A 21725-nucleotide genomic window follows, 5' to 3' on the forward strand; every position below is an offset into this window, starting at 1 on the left:
GTGCTGGCCTAATGAGGTTTGGTGCTTTCCTCCCTTTTCCAGAATCCCCCACCCCAAGAGCAAAGGCCCTCTTCTCCCCAGCCCAATATCTCAACAGAAACTTTGAGTTATGTGGGAGAAGGCAGAGAGACAATTAAAGGCCTGGAACATGAGACCTATGAGAAATAGTGAAAGGAGTGGGGATTACTGAACCTGTGGAAGAGAAGGCGGAGGAATGACTTAACAATATTTCCCTACTCTTTGAAAAGCTCTCACGTCGAGGAACGCAGCCAGCTGTTCAGCATCTCCGCGAAGACCAACCGGGAAGAAGCCGGTTCAAGCTGCAGCATTAGGGATTTAGAACACAAGAAAGAATTTCCTGGCTTTGAGAAATGTTAAACATCAGGAAAAGTTACCCATAGGGGTTGAAGAATCTCCTTCTCTTGGGGTATTTAAAAATAGATGTTCTTAGCTGTCTCGAATGATTTAAAGGTCCTACATAACACTTGGGGGAGGGGGTGGAGGAGATACAACCAGATAATCTCATTCTGAGTATCTTTTGGTTTTAAGAACTAAGAAGGTATTTTCAAAAAAAAAATTCAAGACACTTAAATTAGACTTACATTCTCCTTTGACTCTCCTTTGTCAATTTAATATAACTGTATGAAGAAGCATTAAAAAAGGAGGAAACACCAGGATTTAAGGCAAAACAAATCTCATTTATGGTTCCATCTTTTTAAGCTATTTGTTCTTGAGAAGATAAAGACCTCAACCTCAGTTTCCTCACCCATAAATTGGAGCCCAAACTACCTGTATTACTGACCTCAGTTACTATGAATATCAAAGAAAACATGAAAATACTTTTAACAGTGCAAACAATTATATAAGTGCAAAACATCATTATGGGGAGGTATTTTTTTTACATAAATCCCTCAATATTTCTCTGTTTATTTCATTTCTGTAGGAGCTAAGAGTCAGGCCTGACAAAGTACAGCCACACTCTCCATATCTCTAACACACTGTCAAGAAGGAAGCGGAGAGGATTTTACTTTGAAATCTGGCCTTGGAATATTTCCTGATCGTCTGACAAACCCAAGGACTTCCAACTAGAATTTCAAACTTGGGCACACATCAGAGCTCCCAATCGAGCATTTGGCGCAGCGGGATCCAGGTGAACAAGCTATGATCCTGTTCCAACCCTTCTCAGATAATTTTCGTAAGAAAAGGAGTTGGAGGGGATTCACATGGCTTAAAAAAGCAGTCAGGGAAAGTTGCAAAGGGACCCTGACACAAGTTCTGAGCAATGAGTCCTTACAACGTGCTGTAGGAAACTCAGCCTCCTCCTCTCTCTTCTTGCAAGGTCTCTTTAATTTGGTGAGTGTCTGTTTGGAAAAGTGTTGATTAAGAAACCACATCACTACTCCAGAGCCAGTTCCCAAGGGGCCTGGGTTTCACACAGAGGGGAAGCCATTGTCCTGCCACTGTGTGTGTTCCTGCCACCCTCCAAGTTTCCCTGTCATTTTATTTTTTCAAAACTGCCTCCCACAGTGAGACAACTTCCTGGAGTCCTGGAGTTGGCCATTTCCAAGGTATTGGTGTTGTTTTACTAGAGAAACTGCATTGGGATTCTACTCCAGAAAAAATCCAGTTGTGGCTCTAGTCAGGCTTTCCCTCTTGCTAATGTAAAAGTGGATTTATCTCAAAAATACTAGGCAAAGAAAAGAAGGAGAAAAGAATTTCTCGATGAAAGGAGTGAGTGAATAGCTAGAGAATCGAGATGGGAATTACCATGAAAGCTTCAAGCTCAGGGAAAGCCTGCTCCCAAAAAGGCAGAGGAAAGAATAACAGGGCGGCCTTTATTCTGCAGTGATCTCTACATAAACCTCTGGAGTTCAACACACCAGCAATCCCGGCAGCAAAAGCAGTCCAAGAGAGGCAGAGGATCCCCAAATTCACCCAACGCAGTTGGAACCTGCGTTTGCAGCGAACAATCAAATCTCAAAAGGGAATACCACTGAGCATTTTCATTTCTATTCCCAGAATAGTTCAACTTTTTCTAGGGCCTGACTCTTGAAGGCATACATACATATCTATATCTATATCTATATCTATATCTATATCTATATCTATATCTATATCTATCTATCTATCTATCTATCTATCTATCTATCTATCTATCTATCTAACCTTTTTTCTCTTCCTGCTGGTCCCCTGGAAATTTCGCAGGTGAGAGAAGGAAAACAAGAGTGATAACAAATGCTGCTTCGGGGGGGAAGTCACATTCCAGGTGAATTCCTGTTGCTTATTTCATTCCCATTTTGTCCTCTTTCCTAAGAGGAGAGGAGTGTTTTTAGGGAACGTTTTTTAGCCCACTCTACCTGCTATGGGGTATTTCTTGCCATAGTGAAGCTCACAGCACATCAAATGTGCAGGGGGCCACTGAACCATGATTTCTTGAGTCATGCAGTTTTAGCCTTCAAACAAATACCTGTAGGGAAAAATGGGAGGGTCCCCCCAATATAGTTACCTACCATAGCAGGTTGGTGGAAGGAAGTTGCATTGATGAAACAATTAGTGATTAATATGCACCATAACTCATGGTGATATTCCTGTTTCAGCATTCGCCCCTTCACAGAATGATGTCCAATTACTCACTATTGATCAGCAATTGCATTGCACAGAATAGAATGGCAGTATCAATCCATTTCGTCCTATTGAGTTTCAGCCAATAACAATTGATATTTGGCACATGTTTCCCAGAGACATTTGTCTGCCATCAGGGAGCTGATTAACAGGTTGGCAGTTTGTATGTTTGTGAAAAAGGGAGGAAAAGTGTAAATCCTGCTTATGAATTTGTTCTCATACCTGATGTGGAGAATAAGGCAGTTGTTACAATCAGCTGTTTGCCCTGCCAACCTGTTCACATTCAACACTGTTCGGCCTTTATTTTTTATTGATAATCATGTGAATAATTAAAGTCCAACTACATGAAACCCACATAAATCATCTTCAGTAGGCACGTAATGGGCCTGGGCTCAGCCATTGCTCACAGCATAAATTAAGGCCAAAATATTCACAATGTAAACTAGGCATGTTATTGCCTCCCGCAGAATTCACAGTAACCTGCTTGTCACTCAAAACCTGTCACCTTCAAGGGAGTCAGTATGCAAAGGACTTTTCTCTTTCTAACTATCACAGGGACCACTGGCTACCTTTTGCCTTTCATTTGCCTCAACCATCGATGTTACATAAACAGATGACATGCTATTTGTTTTGAAAATCCCACTTTCTTCATTTGGCCATTCCTGCTGCAACCCTCGCATTTGTTCTGTGCTTACTTTCAAAACGTCCTAGCCGCACCATCCAGAGCTATTAACCTCTCTCAAGAATGTCATCAATCATGCTTGGCACATGGGCTTTGCTAGACAAATCTAACAACATCTGCCATGCATTCTGCAACTTCCTTTTGATTCCTCATGCTTTATTTTCACTTTCATCTCTGTGTGCTGGTGAGATTTATGTCTGATCCCTTTCAGATGCCAAGGAGTTGGTAACGTGCCATTCCTCCAAAGGGCAGTGTGCCGTGCGAGAAACTGGGGCGACTGCTAGTTCAGGGCTGGCAGGCATGCCAGTTGCCAACATCCAATGGCCACTGAAACGTTTTGCCAGGAAACCTCCTGGATTCAGTGGCCACTGCACCTGAGAAACCACTCATACGCGTACACATGAACAGCTGGCACATTAAAGGCATGTCTGGAAAAAAATCATTTTATTTAGAAAACAGGCTATACACGTCTTCTGCCTAGACCTAGGAATCATCCAAGAGCACAATGTTAGCCCAAACCCTGCTCTTTGTTCATCTGAACCTCCCCTTCTCCTCTCCCAATGGGAAACCCCACTTTTTTGTGTGTATGTGTGTTCTCACAACACTCTCAAGACCAGCAGTTTGTCTGGCATCACAGGATCACACCTGCTGCCTTGATGGTGGCGTTCAAACATCTCAGATGACACCAAGTCATTTACTCTGACTGACATGTTCAGAAGCTCAAAGACCAATAGCTGTGGCTCCTCCTGGGGTTAGTAATGATTCCCCATCTATTTCCTTACAGGCAGACATTTCCTCTGGCCAATGTTCTTAGGACTTTTGGATTGACGATCTTAAGAGAAAAATCTAAGGTCCTGGAATATTCATCAGGCCTATTATTCTATTAGTCACCTTGTGAAAACTTAAACTTGTCCGCAGCCTTTTGGCTGCGGAAGGTAAAGAGTATGCAGGAGAGATAGATGGACTGTTAAATAAGAAATATCTGCTTTCATGAAAATGTCATTAGTAATGAAGAATGCATTTAGGGTTCTCTACAAGGCATCCAGAGCTATTTAAATGATCAAGGAAAATGAGCACTCATACCTCAAAGGGTTTTTTTTTTTTTTTTAAATATACTCTGTAACTTCACTCTTGGCTTACCAAGTCTAGTATTTATCTTTTTCAATGAGCATCATAAATTGTGAATCTGTATAAAAGAAAAAAATACATGTTTATACAGTTTACAAGCCTACGCATCTTCACTGAATAAAAGTTACTTTTTAAGATAAGCCTGTAAAGTAAGGAATAATATTTTAAGGTCCTCTTCATCTCAAAGAATTCTTGAATTGCTGGTGTCTGGGTGAAAAGAAAAACGAGAGCACTGTTTCAGGCAACACTGATGCAAGTGTATCCTAATTCTAAAGAGCTCTCAAATATTTAATAATCAAAAAAAGTTCCATAATAGGCTTAAGTGAAGTAGGTACTGAGACACACATCATATGATGCCTATGATAAAGAGACCCGTAACTAAGGTGGTGAGAAAGAACAGCCGCTGCCCTTAAATACATTGATATTACATTTTTCCACTTGGATGCCCTCCCCACACACACTAATCCATGGATCTGAGGGGGAGTAATCCACTGACATCCAATTTCCTGGGAGAATTTTTTTTCCCCTTCCTGAATGAGGCAATTTGTTCGTGAAGTAGTGTAAGTATTAACTCTTTCTCAGCTAAGTGATCCTCACAAAAGAAAGATTAATTCTGGCATTGGAGATTAAGGTCACTAATTCATAAACCTAGTCAGATGCCCTCAATTTCTAGCCACATCCCCTATTGTCTAGAAAAATAATAAGAGAAGCTGTGATTTCCCAGTAAAGCAGAAATAACAAGAAAAGTTCAATACTGAACACGCAAAACTCTTACAAATAAAATGGAACAGCAGTTCAAGCAGACTCTGGATCCAAATATTTTCTCACTCAAAGACATGCTTAGAAAATAGCTTTAAAAAAATCTAGTTAGTAGTTCTACAAACATTTATTGAGCACATACTGTGTGCCAGTTGTGCTTGGTTTAGGAAAAATAAAATAGCACAAGTTGTTCAGAGTGTAGGGGAAGAGACGTGTGTAAGCAAATTATAGAAAGCCTGAAAAGTATTAAGAAGGCATGTATAAAGGATGCTATGGGAACACAGAGGAGGGTGTATTGGGCTCTGCCTAGCAGACATCAGAGGAGACTTTTTTTCCCAGGAGGGTAGGGATTTAGAAGGAGAACATGTCTGGGGACACAAGCCAGGAGAGAAACAAGCACGGTGCCACCAGCAGCCTAGCAGAGCAGAGTCACCAGGGCAGGGAGTTTAACCTGTCATTAGGCGTCATTTATGACAGTAACTTACTTTTCAAGATCTTTTTCCCATATTGCAGAAATGATACAGAACCCAACACAGAAGTGGAGCTCTCTGCAAATTCACTTCTCTCACCCCTCATCATCCAGTTTCTCTGAGTCTCCAGGAGGTGTCTCCTATGTGCCCAGGTCCAGTGAGTAATCATATGGCTTCCACTGCTTCTTCCTCTTCTCCACTCCTGCTTTCCCTCTGCCAGCAGGCCGTGGGTCTGGCGGGCCCTGCGCCGGCTCCACTGCCGGTGGTGTTGAGTGCTGCTGCGCCAGCCAGGCCCCACTTGTCAATTCAGCTTCCGAACTCCTGACAGATAGTGTCTCCCCACAAGATCCTGCCTCCACTGCTGCTATTTCTCCTTTGTCCTTCACCTGCTCTAGTGTTCTCAAACCTTGGAGATGTTGGGACCTGCTCTAGTGTTCTCAAACCTTGGAGATGTCAGAACTGGTCTCTATAACTGTGTTGTAGGCTACAGAAAGTACCAAAACATACTGTCGGCTCTTAGAAAATTTGCAGTGAAGAATTCTTTACATGTTCACAAATGGTCCTCACGCTCTGAAGACTTCAACTCAGGGAACTAGGGACAACCCTGTGCAATTCCCAGAATCACCCCACCCCCAACCAGGCCAAGCACATAAACCTGGCTTTCTTCCTCAAGGGGCTGGGCATTTCTTCCAGACACAACTCAGCCCCTGTGTGAACACACACATGGCAGGCCTACTACACCAGTTCACAAGGTGACTGGACATATCTCAGTCCCTGTGATGGCTGTGGTTTATGTTCAAGCTGAGATACCTGCCCCATGCATGATAATTGGGGAAATTATACAGCAAATTCCTTCAGAAGCCTCATTAAGTCACTATAGCTGAGAAGAAAAGTCTTATATAGATTAAGATATTTAGTTGCAAGAGGTGAGAAAACTGATCTCAAATAACAAGGAAAATTGGCTGGTTCATAATTGAACAGTGGAAGATTCTACTTGAGACACAGCTTGATGCAGCATTCATACAAGGGATCAGGACCCAATTTGTCATCTCTCATTTCTTGACTCTACTTCGTTGGCTCTGTTATTAGGCTGGGTGATACCAGGGTATCTGCCAGCATATCCCACTACTGTATTCGAATCTGTTTGTAACCAGTAGGAAAGAGAGAAGGTAAATTAACTTCCTTTTCTCAGAAGTCCTGGCAAAATATCTTCTTGTGTCTCCTTGGCTCTGACTGGTGAACTTCCCGAGCCATCATAATGGCTGGAATAAGGCAATGTGCTGAATGGATTAGGAATGTGATCACTGCTCCACCCCTGCATCTGGGGATGGAGAAACTCTACCTAGAAGCACATGACTGAGAGTAGATAAAGGAGCTATTTCCCAAAGGAAAATCAGAATACTGTTTTGTAAAAAGAGAGGAGGAATAGAAGTTAAGAGGCCAAAGTTCAAAATATAAATATTACACTACAATTTATGTTTCTAAAATATTGCCGTTATGTTGGCCCAAAGGTGATTTAACAACCTCAAGTAGAGTTATTTGCACTGTGGAGAGTTTGATGGATATTGAGACTCAATGAAAGGTGTGTGGGTATGGGTAAGAAGAGGGAGATGGCTTAGGCAGACTCACCTGGGTCTCTGGATACCTGGAAGAACATCCAGCAATGACCCATCATTCAGTTAATATGGGAGGTCCAACACTACTTGAATCAATGAGATCAGAGACCAGAAAAGAATCAGCTGGAAACCACTCAAATTACACAAGATAAAAATTGTGTACCCAAATGAAAAAGTAAAACAAAAAATAATTCACAAAAACACAGAACTACAGATATAATCTATGAGTTAAGAAGAACTTCCTAAGACTAGAAATTCAAAGGCTAGATAAAAAAGGATAGACATATTTGAATATGTAAATATTAAAAGCATTCCTATGGCAAAAGATCCAATAAATAAAATCACAGTCAAATATCAGAGCTAGAGAAAAAGGTTTATACCAGATTTAAAACAACTGGCACCCGTAACATACAAAAAAGCTTTTAAAATTGTCAAGAGTAAGTCAATCCAGTAGAAAAGCAGGTAAAAGATACAAATAGACAAATCACTGAAGAGTAAATCTAAATGGCCAAGCACATTCTTTTAAATGCTCAAATTCATTTGTAGTCAGGGAAATGCAAATTAAAGTAACAATGAGATGTCATTTTATAGCCATCAGACAAATTAGTAAGAATTATCACACCCAGTGATGGTGAGCTGGTGGGGATGTGATAGAAAGGGTACTCATACATAAAATGGCAGAAATATGTTGTCTTACAGCTGTTTAGAAAAGCAATTTAGCAATAATTATAAAAATTGAAACAACATTTACTATTCAATTCAGCAATTCCACTCTTGAAAATTTAGCTCATAGAAATGAAAGAACCAACACATGAAGCTATTTAAGTATGCGTGTGTGTGTGTGTGTGTGTGTGTCATCATTGTTCAATGAGGCAAAAAAAACTGGAAACAAAATAAATATTCATTAATAAGTGAACAGCCAAAATATTATGGAATATTTACACCACGGAGAATTATGCAACCAAGAAAAAGAATGAAGTAGTTATGCCAGTTAACCTGGAGGGATGGTCACAAGGTTTTGTTAGTGAACAAGTCAGGTTGTGGAAAAGTGTATGTAATGTCATGTAATGATGTAATGTAATGTAATATAATTGATTACTTTTATAAAACAACACTGGTAATTACAAATCTGTATTATATTAATACAGAGAATGATATGGAAGATCATACAGTAGATTTTTAAAAATTGATTACTTGAAAAAGAAACATAGAGGTGTGGAGGGGTGGGTGACCAACTATCCTGGTTTGCCTGGAACTGAAAGGTTTTCTAGGATGTAGGGGTTTTATGGCTAAAATTGAGACAGTCTCAAGTAAACAGTGATTGTTGGTCACCCTATGGGTGCGGGTGAATAGGATGGATGGGGAAGGGAAAGGCAAGCCAAAAAAAGGGGAAAAGATACGACTAAAAGTCATGTAATCATATATGCACTCATGTAAAATTATTTATCTTGGCTGATGTTGGTAAAAATAAGTTTTAAACATGTTTATTTTAAACATATTTATTTAAATTTAGTTTATTTAAAACTAAATAAGTTTTAAACATGTTTAGTTTCTATAATAATTGAGGAAAGACTTAAATCTCACTCACAGACTCCTGTGGCTTTGAAGAAGCTACTCTAGAAATACAAGGGCTAATGGCATCTTCGATGAGCAAGGAAATATCATTTATTTGTTTAGTCAAAAACATGTTCATTAAACATTTATTCCATGTATTAATTTACCTATTAGTAACACAACACATAGAAGGCAGTCAATAAATGTGTTGAATAAGTAAGCAAATGCATGACCATAATTATAATGCATATAATTAATATAATAACCACAATATATTGTAACATATATACAGCATGAGAACATATTACAATAACAATGCTTTAACAGAGGCAACAACAGAAGCGCAAGAGAACACTGAAAAGGTGCCTGACTTTGCCTAGTGAGATCTTGGAAACACAGCAGAAGAGAAATATGGAGAGTTTGAAAAAATGAGAGTTTATGGCTAGGAAAAAGGAAAGAGGAAAATCCAGAAAGCAAGAACACCCCATACAAAGCCAAGAGTCACAGAAAAGCAAGTGTATCTGGGAAAGAGTGTGACGTTCCCGAAGGCATGCATGGGGAAAAAGTGAAAGTTGGGAAAGAAGATGTGCGAAGATGAGGCCGCACAGGAAGGAGAGGTGAGATGCCTTAATTCCTAGGCACCTGCCAAGCAGATGGCACTCGTTTTGAAGGCACTAGGAAGACAGGAAGTCTCACATCAGAGAAAAGCCACAATTGGATTTCGTTTTTAGGAAGATAACACGAGCACCAAGATGGCAAATTGACTTTATGTCAAATGCCATTTCCAATTGATCAGTCATGAGAGCTGAAGGACAATGTTAAGAAAGACTGGGTGGTCACCTATGTCTGGGCTTAGTAGTTAAAGTACCGCGACCGATTAGCAATGTCTACTATGGATAAGGGAGAAGGGGAATGGTGACAAGGTTGCTATGTGTTTTCCAAGACCACACCTACTACCAGCAGTGTGGAGGAGGGCCCACGTGGAAGAGATCATTGTCAGGGAGAGCGGGTGATCTACTAATCCATACAAGAGGTGATGGACATCTGGAAAGGTACAGTGGAGGAACCAGACTCACAAGAGATTTCAGAGGCGCAATCAGGAGGATCTGCTGAATGAATTTAGTCATGGATGAGATCCAGGCACTAAGGGCATCTCTGGCAAGCAAGCAAATTTCAGATGAGGATCACTTTATGGTATTGGAACCAAACCCACTTGGCCCCATATACACCTCAGAGAAGATAAGATGACTCGGCAGTTCTGGGAACTGCCAGGGCACATTCAACAATTCCTGCCACCAAATCACTTTCTGATGGCTGTGGCCTGAGCTGCTTAGCCCAGCAGTTCTTGTGATTTATTCTCCAGAGCAGCACCCGGAAGTTGAAAAGTCCTCCTAGAGCCAAAAACAGGAAGCATCCCCCACTCACCTGGCCCAGGGTCCAGGAAGGAATATGTGTGCTCTGACACACCCATGGTGTAAGTTCCCATTATGTCAGCAGTGTTTACCATCTCCAGGCACTTCCTATGACATAGGAGCACCGCTAAATCTCTTCACCAGCAGAGGAAATGACTAACTCTAGGAAGTCATCCTTTCTCCCTCTACCCCCCCAACCAAAAATGGAGAGGCTGTTGGACTTTCACTAAAAATATCAACACCATCTAAAAATAAGGTTCATCAACTCTGCCCTTGCCCCAGAATTCCTGACCCGAGCTCCTCTGACATCACCACTGGCCCCTGTCAACAGAGCTCCTCAGAGCCACCTCCTAGCTGTCCTCTTAGCTTAAAGTTCATTTTGAAATCAATCCCCACCAGCCTTCCCACCAATGAGATCATGAATAATAGCTGGCCACGACTATATCAAACGAGTGTTTTCCCAGGGGATGGAAGGTCTTCCAAAACTCTTCCACAAGCACACGCACCCATGTGGGTTTATTTCCTGTCTGGTTGGCTTCCTCCGGGCTCATTATGGTTTCAGTGTCATTTTCCAGAACAGGAAAGAGAGTGCAGGAGTGTGGCCTTTAGCAGTCTCGGGTGGACATGCAGCGGCTGACCTGTAGGAGAGTCTAAATGAAGCCATTTGTTAGGAAGCCATTGACAAGCACTTGGGGTATTCAGTAGTGGCACTGTTCCTACTGCTGGTTCCTGGGGCACTCAGCCTGCTGCAGAGCTTTCTATTCTGTCCTGAGCTAAGAGACCCCAGCTGAAAATTGGCATTTGCTTTGGCAGTGGTGGTCTTGGTTGGGCTCAACTGATCCAGAGGAGAGTTGGAAAGAAATACCTAATCTTTAGTCCAAAGAAGGATAGGAGAAATAAGACATAATTCTAGATTCAGTTGTGGTTTTTTTTTTTTTTTTTTTTTTTTGAGTCCCCAGGCTGGAGTGCAGTGGCGCAGTCTCAGCTCACTGCAAGCTCCACCTTCTGGGTTCACACCATTCTCCTGCCTCAGCCTCCCAAATAGCTGGGACTACAGGTGCCCGCCACCTCACCTGGCTGATTTTTCTTTTTTGTATTTTTTAGTAGAGACGGGTTTTCACCGTGTTAGCCAGGATGGTCTTGATCTCCTGACCTCATGATCCGCCTGCCTCAGCCTCCCAAAGTGCTGGGATTATAGGCGTGAGCCACCGCGCCCAGCTAGACTCAGCTCTTAACTCCTCTATTGCTGGAGGTTTCTCTAATGACTGAACTGACTTATTAGTTTTTGCTACCCAAACAAGGAGGCAAGAAAGTCAAATAGAAACCCTTCCTCCGAGAGGAAGTAGCATAGCATAGTGGATAAAGGCTTTGAAGTTAGTCTCTGGGGTTAAATTCTGTTCTTGTTACGTACAGCTGTGTGATATTGAGCACATTACTTAGGCTCTGTAAGACTCACGTTTGTTTCTCAGACGTAGACTGGGATTTGTTATGAGGATCAATTAAATAAGAAATGAACAGTTTATTCACAGTCAGTGCTCCATAGAGGTACCTACCTGTTTTCTTTATTGAGTGTCTTGCCTTGTGCTCGGTGTTCTTCTAGTGCTGAAGATTCTACAGAAAACAGGACAGACAAGCCCCAACCCAAAGTTAGGACACAGAGGGAGCCATTCGTGGATGCTGAGTGGCTGGTTGGTGAAAATGGCATGTAAGCTCAGGAAATGAATTGAAAAGAGGACTGGGTGGGGCAAGACAGTCTTTCATTGTTAGTCCTCACTCCAACATCCAAAGAGCTCTGGAGGAAGGAGAAGGAAGCTGACATACAGAAACATCCAGGATGTGTGCACATGTGAGGCCACTCTGGTGGGATGGTTTCTTCTCAGAGCTCCCCATCAGCTTGAGCACGATATCAGGAGGAGCCTGAGGGAAGGGTTCAAGGATGGGGGGACACACAGTGGTCACTGAAAGTCTAGCCCCCCAGCAACTTTGTAGGCAAGGGGACTCCAGCTATCTCCAAGGCACACCAAAAGCAGAGGAGGCTAGGCCATTGTGTCTCCAAGGTGACCATGAGGAGGGAATTAAGAATATCAGGAGGCAGCTTAGGAGACCAGAAGGTAGGTACAGAATGATGATAGTGACAGAGTTTATGAAGAAAGAAATACATTGTAAGTTTGTGGGTTCAAATGGAGCGATTGAACTGAATCCATTAGTAACTTTGGAGGCCTTACTTAATCAGAAGTTAGTTTGATTCTTCCGTGTGCCTCAAGCAGCATGGTGGGCAAAACTTTTTTGCTCTAAGGGTCTTCATAGTCCTTCTCTCTCCTCCACTCTGGAGCCAAGATAAGGATCACATGCTGTGATGTATTGTAGTACCTTCTCTCTCTCTCTCTCTCTCACACACACACCCATTCTTAAACTCTTTTTTCCTCCAAATTAAATGTTTTCTTGGTCATTTGTATGACAACATTGCAGCTTGTATATCGTTGAATGTTTATTTCTCATTTTGAGCAGCCACGATATGTTCAATTTGAAGTTGTACCTAGGGAAGCCCTGGCAGAAGACACAGGAGACATACGGAATGAAGCAGGATTTAAGACAGGCGACAACAATGGGTTGGGGGTTGGTTTGCAAGATACTACTCTCTTACTCAGTTGGTATGGCTCCAAAAGGCCTGGAAAGATGCCAGGAATGAGCAAAGACCCACCAAAATAAAACAAACAAACAACAAAACCCTACCATAAACAACGAGAAAACAAAAAAGAAAGAAAAAGAAAAACACTCCATCAGGTTGTATGAGGTTGTAACGGAGTTCTGTCTATGAGATGCTTTTGGGGTGATCAGGGTACACTGGCTGCTCTTGTCTTCCACCCCAAGGCAAGTCAGCACCCTCTAGAGCCAAGGAAAACTCATCGGAAGCTGAGGGGGACAGCAGGGAGACAAGAGTGGGTGACTACCATATTACGTAGAGTGTCAGCTCCATAAAAACAAGGATGTCCTTTCTTGTTCAGTGAAAAATACAAGTGCTGGGGACATAGTAGCCTCTCAATAATTATCTGTTGAATGAATTTCATCATAATGTTGCTAACATTACCCTGCCATTCCTTCAATACCTTAAGTTGTGGATCTACTGTATGGGATAGCAATGTGTCATTTTTTTCTGTCAACAAACACAGGGATTCGTTTCAAATGTAGGTTATCATTCTAGACTCTCACTGTGTTAATGCCTTTTCCTAACATTTGAGGGAAACAAATCCAGGTCACATATATCATATTCTGTTTCACAAATTCTAGTAAGGCTCAACAGTAGTGCATGTTATTATTACTTAACTTTAGAGTGGACCAATAGTATTTACAAGGCGGTATAGGGTGTTACAGTCAAGATTTCAGCCCTTTTCCTTGAAGCCAATTACACCCCAAGAGATTTTTTTGTTTTGGAGGGTCATGACAGAGGATATCCCCTAGGGGGCAGTGTGTGCATATGTTTCAGCCACTCAAGGAGCGCATTTCATGGCCGCCGAGCTAATTGCAAAGGCTACAGGGAGATCCGGGAGTCTAAGACATGAATGCACTGTATGAAGTTGTCCTTTAGGCAGAGCAGAGTGGAGGCGACCTGAAAGAATTGCTCAATAGAGAAAAACCTAGTGACACACAGAAAATTGGGGGATGGTAACTTTCAAGGCTCCAGCTGCCTAAATGCTTAAGGTTCAACACAGGAATCATTTGACACGCTCCTTAACATTTGCTAAGGGGTTTTTAATATTTTTATTTATTACACTTTATATTTCATGTTTCTGACATCCATGCAGAATTGTGTTTCATTTTCTTGTCTATTCTAGGTGGCAGTTCAAATTCAATTAAAGTTAACCAGTTTTAATTGAGTAATAATAGTTGATACTGTATTATTGAGTGCTTATAATGTTCTGAGTGTTTTACTTACACATTACTTTAGTTAACGTTTCCACATCACCATGAGGTGAGGACTGTTAATATTCTCACTTTACAGATGGGAAAACTGTGGCATAGAGAGTTTACACAACTCGCCCGAGCTTAATAGTCTGAGTCCAGGACACATTCTCTTAAATGTTTTACTATGTCATCTCCCAAAGAAGTGCCTCTCTTTTAAATTTAATTTAATTTTACTTTTGAGAAAGGTCTTGCTGTTTCACTCAGGCTGGAGTGAAGTGGTGCAATCTTGGCCCACTGCAGCCTGGACCTTCTGGGCTCAAGTGATTCTCCCACCTCAGCTTCGCAAGTATTAATAGCTGGGACTACAGGCATGTACCACCATGCCCGGCAAATTTGTTGTGGGGACGGGGTCTTACTATGTTGCCCAGGCTGGCCTTGAACTCCTGGTCTCAAGCAATCCTCCCAACTCAGCCTCCCAAAGCGCTGGGATAATAGGCCTGAGCCACGGTGCCCAGTTCCTCTCTAACTTTAATGAGTTCACATATCACTTTGAGACCTTGTTAAAATGCAGATTCTGATTCAGTAGATCTGGGTGGCGCCTGAGAGACTGCATTTCTAACAAGCTGCAGGTGATGCCAATGCAGTTGGTCCGTGGACCACATTTTGAGTAGCAAGAACCTAAAAAGGAGTGTGTACTGAGGGTAGAGGGATGTGAAGATATAAAGATGTGCATGGTGTAGTCCCTCCAGTCAAGCAGATTATACCTAATAGAGAAGGTTAGGGCAACTACACAAGTGGTGGATATTATGAAAGAAAGTGTTTGTCCAGGGCCACAGAGGCACAGAGCAACTCAATAGGTACTAATTGAGGGACTTCCTTCTAGGATAGGACAATGCACTTTGGGAAGGACAAGCAGGATGAATGAGGTACAGTTCCTGCCTGTGAGTCATTTGCAAGCTGGTGGGGCAAAGTCAACGGACACACAAATAACCCTAGTACGGGCGTAGGTTTTACAAAAGAGGCTGTCCAGGATGATTCAGAGAACAGGAAGAAGGGACAAAATGAGGAAGGTGAGCATTTCTTTTTATTTCTTTTTTTTTTTTGAGATGGAGTCTTGCTCTGTCGCCCAGGCTGGAGTTCAGTGGCGCCATCTCGGCTTGCTGCAAGCTCTGTCTCCCAGGTTCATGCCATTCTCCTGCCTCAGCCTCCTGAGTAACTGGGACTACAGGTGCCCACCACCACACCCGGCTAATTTTTTTGTATTTTTAGTAGAGATGGGGTTTCACTGTGTTAGTCAGGTTGGTCTCAATCTCCTGACCTCATGATCCTCCCGCCTCAGCCTCCCAAAGTGTTGGGATTACAGGCATGAGCCACTGTGCCTGGTCAAGCATTTCAATTGTGACTGGAATTAGAAAGCTCAAGGAACAGAGCTCTCAGCTGGCTGCAGACCTGGAGAAAGGCCTCATGAAAGAGAAGGGATTTGAGATAAACCAAGAAAGACAGATGGGGTTTTGACAGTGCATAAGGAAGGATATTTCAGGCAGGAAAAACCAGTTTAATCCAAAGTTCTGGAATACAGCAGTACAAAGCAAATTTGGGGCTAAGGGCATAGTCTTATTTTCCTATCTAGACACTGTAAGGAAGTTGTGCTGAAAACCATGCTTTAGAGCAATGATTCGCAATCCATATTGAAAAAAATCACTTAAGGAGTGAAAAAAGATTTCGATGCTGGGGCCTCATCCCCAGAAATTCTGATTTCATGAATCTGAGTCAGAGGTGAGAATCCATATGTTTTTAAATCTCCTCATTTTTATTTAGATAATACGTATGTGCAGCCAGATTTGAGAACCATTACTCTAAGCAATGATTCTCAAATCGTGCTGCCTGGGTCAGCAGCCTCAGCATCACCTGGGAACTTCGGGAAATGCAAATTCTCAGGTCGCACTCTGGACCTACCTAATCGGAAACTCTGGGGGCGGGGCCAAGAAGCTCTGTTTTAACAAACCCTCCAGCGATTCTAATGCAAGTTCAAGTTTGAGAACCAATGTTCTAGAGCCTTGCTCCTCCAAGTATAGGCCACTGGAAGCTTACTACACGCATGGAATCCCAGGCCGCCCCTCAGGACTGTTGAATCAGAACTGCAGTTCAACAAGATCCCCAGGTGATGGGTGTGTACATTAAAGTTTGGGAAGCCTGCTGATTTTCAGGGTGAGAAGTCTAAACTTTTTAAAGATAACAATGGGAAGCAGCTGAAGGTTATAAAGTTGTGGTATAACTGATGAGCGCCCCAGGAAGAACCAGTGGCTAACTGAATGTACGATGGATTGAATAAAACAGATCCTGCACAATACACCTTAATGGATCCTGCACGATGATCCGAGAAAGAAGTCCCAGAGAAAATCCCCTTGCCGCTTACACTTCCAGGACCTTCTTCTCCTGTTCTTTCCTTCTTCTAGGCTCCAGGAGAGAACAGTGCACTGGGGCCTCTTGCCTCGCTGCTTGGAGCTCCTTTGATGGTGGAATCTTGCCAGCCATTGATCCAACAGTGGGAGTTATCGCGGCAGTGCAACTACAGTCAGGCCTCAGCTCCAGCTTGTATAATATTTCTGATAATAAGAGAGCCTAAATGAAGCATCCTTTAAAAGGCCTTCACTGTTAATTTGGCACAGGGAAAAAAGCCAGCACATTATACTATGTTTTCCAGTCATTCTGCCTGTGCTATATGGACTCTTTGAATAGATGTCCATAATGAGATTACTGAAAATGGAATTCATTACCTGACTTCGGATTTATTGCTTTTTAACTAGAAATACAAGGCTACACACACTCTGCTCCCAGCGTTGGTTGTGTGACTGCCCCCCTTCTCCATTCCAGAATGGGTACGGGAAACCAGGGTGAAGAAAATGCCCAGGAAGCCTGGGGGTCGTGGACAGTAAGAATGGAGCAAACAATGTGCTTCATTAGGACGGGTGCATCGGAACCCCGGGCCTCTGCTGCTAAGTTCTGCTTCCACAGTCTCACCATGGGGATCACAAGCCAGTCACCTCCTCACTAGCATAATTGGAAAGACTCTAAGGGGCCCCGAAGTGCTGAAGTGCTGTAAATTAGCAGCGTTCAATTCTGATGAACATTAAAGGGAGTGTGCAGTTAATTCCTCCACACATGCTGATCGCAAAGTCTTCCCACTGGGGGCTTTTGGCTTGGAGCGTTACGGGGCCATTTATTCTGCATGGCTTCTCCACCAGGGCAAGGACCTCAAGGTGAGTTAATAGGCTTGGCTTCTCAGCACTTTATTTTAATCTGTATTTACCATCATCATATATATTTTAACAAACCTCTGGTGCATGGCATGCCATTGAGCACTGCACAAACTAGATAAGAGAGACGGGGCCCTGGTTTCACTGGCAGAGGGCGGCAACTACATTCAGGGGGGTAATTGAGAAATCCTGCCTTGTATGCTAGTTGGTGGTGCTGCCTGGTCGCCACTGCCTCTACTGTCTGCCACATGTCTTCCTAGACCTTTGCTTCTTTATGCTGGGGCCACCTCCACTGGACTGGCAGGAGGAAAGTGAGGTCATGTCTGTAATATCACCTCTCACTGCCTCGGTTACCATTGCCCATTCTATTTTCTCTGTCCTCTCATTCTTTCTTTGTCAAACTCTCTGTCCCTGGCATGCAATGTAAAAATATTGCTGACAGTGGCTTTCCATGAGATAATAATCTTAAATAGATGATACATGGATAATAGGATAGAGTAAAACAGGATGGGCAAATTGATAATTGCAGATTAGAAGGAAATACAATCAGCAAACAAAACAAAAGCCGAACTTAGGGAGTAATAAGCATGATGTGTTAGAATTGTTAAGAGTGAGATATTTTCATATACAAGTCTTTATCCCTGAGGTAAAACCAAAGCAGCCTCTTTACATGTTGCGGAAGTGTGTCTGAAATGGCACATTCTATTTGTTTGTTTACGCATTTCACATTTTAAAAGCAAAAGGAACTATCATTACAGATATTTTTCTTCATTGCTATAGGAACTAACAGGGAGCAAAATGTTATCATGGGTTATAATATTGCCCTGGACAATTGCAGGACAAGCCACTAGCCCGAATTCTTGTTGTTATTTTAATTTGTATGTAAACCTTGTCAGATGTCTTAGACATATCTTCAAAAATGCAAACTAATAGCCATCATCATCTGATGTTCCTGAGACAAATGTGACAATGACAATGTGTTGTTAAAGGCCACACTTGCACTATCAAAATAATGAGACTGTGGCCCAAGCTGCCTGATAATTTCAGCTATTTTTTAGTCAATATGGGTCATCACTTGGGTAATACTACAGACAGACCTGATATCAGCTATTTATATAGCTAGAGAAAGTCACATTTTCCCCTTTTTGATGAGTGCAAAGGGGTACAACTTTCTTTGTGTTCCATGACCTTCCAATCTTACACAGATTATTCCTCTAACACCAGCCTTCAAGAATTATTGAAGTGCTGGGAACTAGCCCATGGTACATTTGCCCTGGCTTGCAGGCAAAGATTTAGCATCAGGTAAATCTTTTTGAATATACTGAATGCCCATGAATATGAATTCTTTGGATGCCCAGGGAGCGTATGTAAGGATATGGCATTTCTTCTATTAGGTTGGTGCAAAAGTAATTGCGTTTTTTTGTGGTTACTTTTTAGAAGAGCCGTCCTGTCTTCTTCCTCCTCTTAAGCTTGAGGTTCCTTGGAGATCGGATGGATACGCTTATTAGAGTCCCTAGTGAATTTTCATTACTGTCCTGCTGGAGCCTTAAAATATAGGACAATGAGTTCCCCACTGGCTATTGCCTGGGCCAGGAGCCTCTAGAATTATCAATATGATGTTTCCAAATGACACCTTTATTTTGTGGAATTTTTGAACAGAGGACCTAAAATTGCTGATTTTTGTTGTTTGTTGGTGTGGTTGTTCCTTCTTTGTAGCATATCACAGAACAGAACTAAGACTCTTATCTGAAATAATTATTAATATGGTCACGCATTGCTGAACAACAGGAATGCATTCTGAGAAATGCATTATTAGGTGATTTCATTGTTCTTCGAACATCATAGAGTGTACTTACCCAAATGTAGATGGTGTAGACTATCACACACCTAAGCAATATGTATAGCCTCAACTTACACAGCATATTATTTTACTGAATACTGTAGGCAGTTGTAACTCATGGTAAGTATTTGTGTATCTAAACATAGAAAAGTACAGTAAAAATGTGGATTGTAATCTTATGGGACCAACATCCTGTATGCGATCCATCATTGACTGAAATGTCATTATGCAGTACATGACTGTATTAAGTATTCATTGTTGAAATATGCTTAAATTGCAGAAACCGGCTAAAAGTTTCAGGGGAAAAGGCTGAAAAAATTTAACAAATTCCTTAAGGAGAAAATATCTTGTACACTAACATATCTGAAAAGTTTATGGTAACATGACCAGGTGCAGTGGCTCACACCTATAATCCCAGCACTTTAGGGGGCTGAGGCAGGCGGATCACGAGGTCAAGAGATCGAGACCATCCTGGCCAACATGGTGAAACCCTGTCTCTACTAAAAATACAAAAATTAGCTGGGCGTGGTGGCATGTGCCTTTAGTCCTAGCCACTCAGGAGGCTGAGGCAGGAGAATCGCTTGAACCCGGGAGGCGGAGGTTGCAGTGAGCAGAGATGGCACCACTGCACTCCAGCCTGACAACAGAGCGAGACTCCGTCTCAAAACAACAACAACAACAACAACAACAAAGTTTATGGAAACACAAACACACTTTTGCCATTTGACTATAGTTGCTAAAATGTTCACTTCTTTTTTATTACGTAAGTAATGAGTCCTTTGTCACTCTAAAAACATCAAACTCATATAAACATATAAAGCAAAATTTGAAAATTGTCCTTCATTCCCTTGCACTTTCTCTACCTCCATCCTTTCTAAACTTTCACAGCCATCCCAGGAAGTTACATGCTTCCTTCCAGTTTTTATCCTATGCTTTTATAATATTCATGTACATATGTACATATCTTTATTTATTTATTTTTTTTTTAGGATTTGTACTTTCTTTTTTTTTTTTTTAATTATACTTTAGGTTTTAGGGTACATGTGCACAATGTGCAGGTTTGTTACATATGTATCCATGTGCCATGTTGATTTCCTGCACCCATTAACTCGTCATTTAGCATTAGGTGTATCTCCTAATGCTGTCCCTCCCCCCTCCCCCCACCCCACAACAGTCCCCGGAGTGTGATGTTTCCCTTCCTGTGTCCATGAGTTCTCATTGTTCAATTCCCACCTATGAGTGAGAACATGCGGTGTTTGGTTTTTTGTCCTTGCAATAGTTTATTGAGAATGATGTTTTCCAGTTTCATCCATGTCCCTACAAAGGACATGAACTCATCATTTTTTATGGCTGCATAGTGCCACATTTTCTTAATCCAGTTTATCGTTGTTGGACATTTGGGTTGGTTCCAAGTCTTTGCTATTGTGAATAGTACCGCAATAAACATACGTGTGCATGTGTCTTTATAGCAGCATGATTTATAGTCCTTTGGGTATATACCCAGTAATGGGATGGCTGGGTCAAATGGTATTTCTAGTTCTAGATCCCTGAGGAATCGCCACACTGACTTCCACAATGGTTGAACTAGTTTACAGTCCCACCAACAGTGTAAAAGTGTTCCTATTTCTCCACATCCTCTCCAGCATCTGTTGTTTCCTGATTTTTTAATGATGGCCATTCTAACTGGTGTGAGATGGTATCTCACTGTGGTTTTGATTTGCATTTCTCTGACGGCCAGTGATGATGAGCATTTCTTCATGTGTTTTTTTGGCTGCATAAATGTCTTCGTTTGAGAAGTGTCTGTTCATGTCCTTCGGCCACTTTTTGATGGGGTTGTTTGTTTTTTTCTTGTAAATTTGTTTGAGTTCATTGTAGATTCTGGATATTAGCCCTTTGTCAGATAAGTAGGTTGCAAAAATTTTCTCCCATTCTGTAGGTTGGCTGTTCACTCTGATGGTAGTTTCTTTTGCTGTGCGGAAGCTCTTTAGTTTAATTAGATCCCATTTGTCAATTTTGGCTTTTGTTGCCATTGCTTTTGGTGTTTTAGACATGAAGTCCTTGCCCACGCCTATGTCCTGAATGGTATTGCCTAGGTTTTCTTGTAGGATTTTAATGGTTTTAGGAGGTCTAACATACATATCTTTTAAAAATGTAAATGGGATCATATCATGCATATTGTTCTGCAACTCACTTTGACCACTAAATATGACCTGAAGGTTTTTTCCCTGTCAGTAGATACAGCACTCTCCCATTCTCTTTCACAGATGCCCAATGTTCCATATTAAGGATGAATCATAGTTTATTTGCATATTCTTCTGTTGACTATTAGTATGATTTTTTACATTTTTCCTGTTTTACACAGAAATAGGAAAATGTCAGAACATTCTGGAGTCCATGTGCAAGCACGTCTTTAGGATGCATTTCTTTTTTTTCTTTTTTTGAGACAGAGTCTTGCTCTATCGCCCAGGCTGGAGTGCAGTGG

The sequence above is a fragment of the Symphalangus syndactylus genome, chromosome 8 (assembly GCF_028878055.3).
Source record: "Symphalangus syndactylus isolate Jambi chromosome 8, NHGRI_mSymSyn1-v2.1_pri, whole genome shotgun sequence".
NCBI lineage: Eukaryota > Metazoa > Chordata > Mammalia > Primates > Hylobatidae > Symphalangus > Symphalangus syndactylus.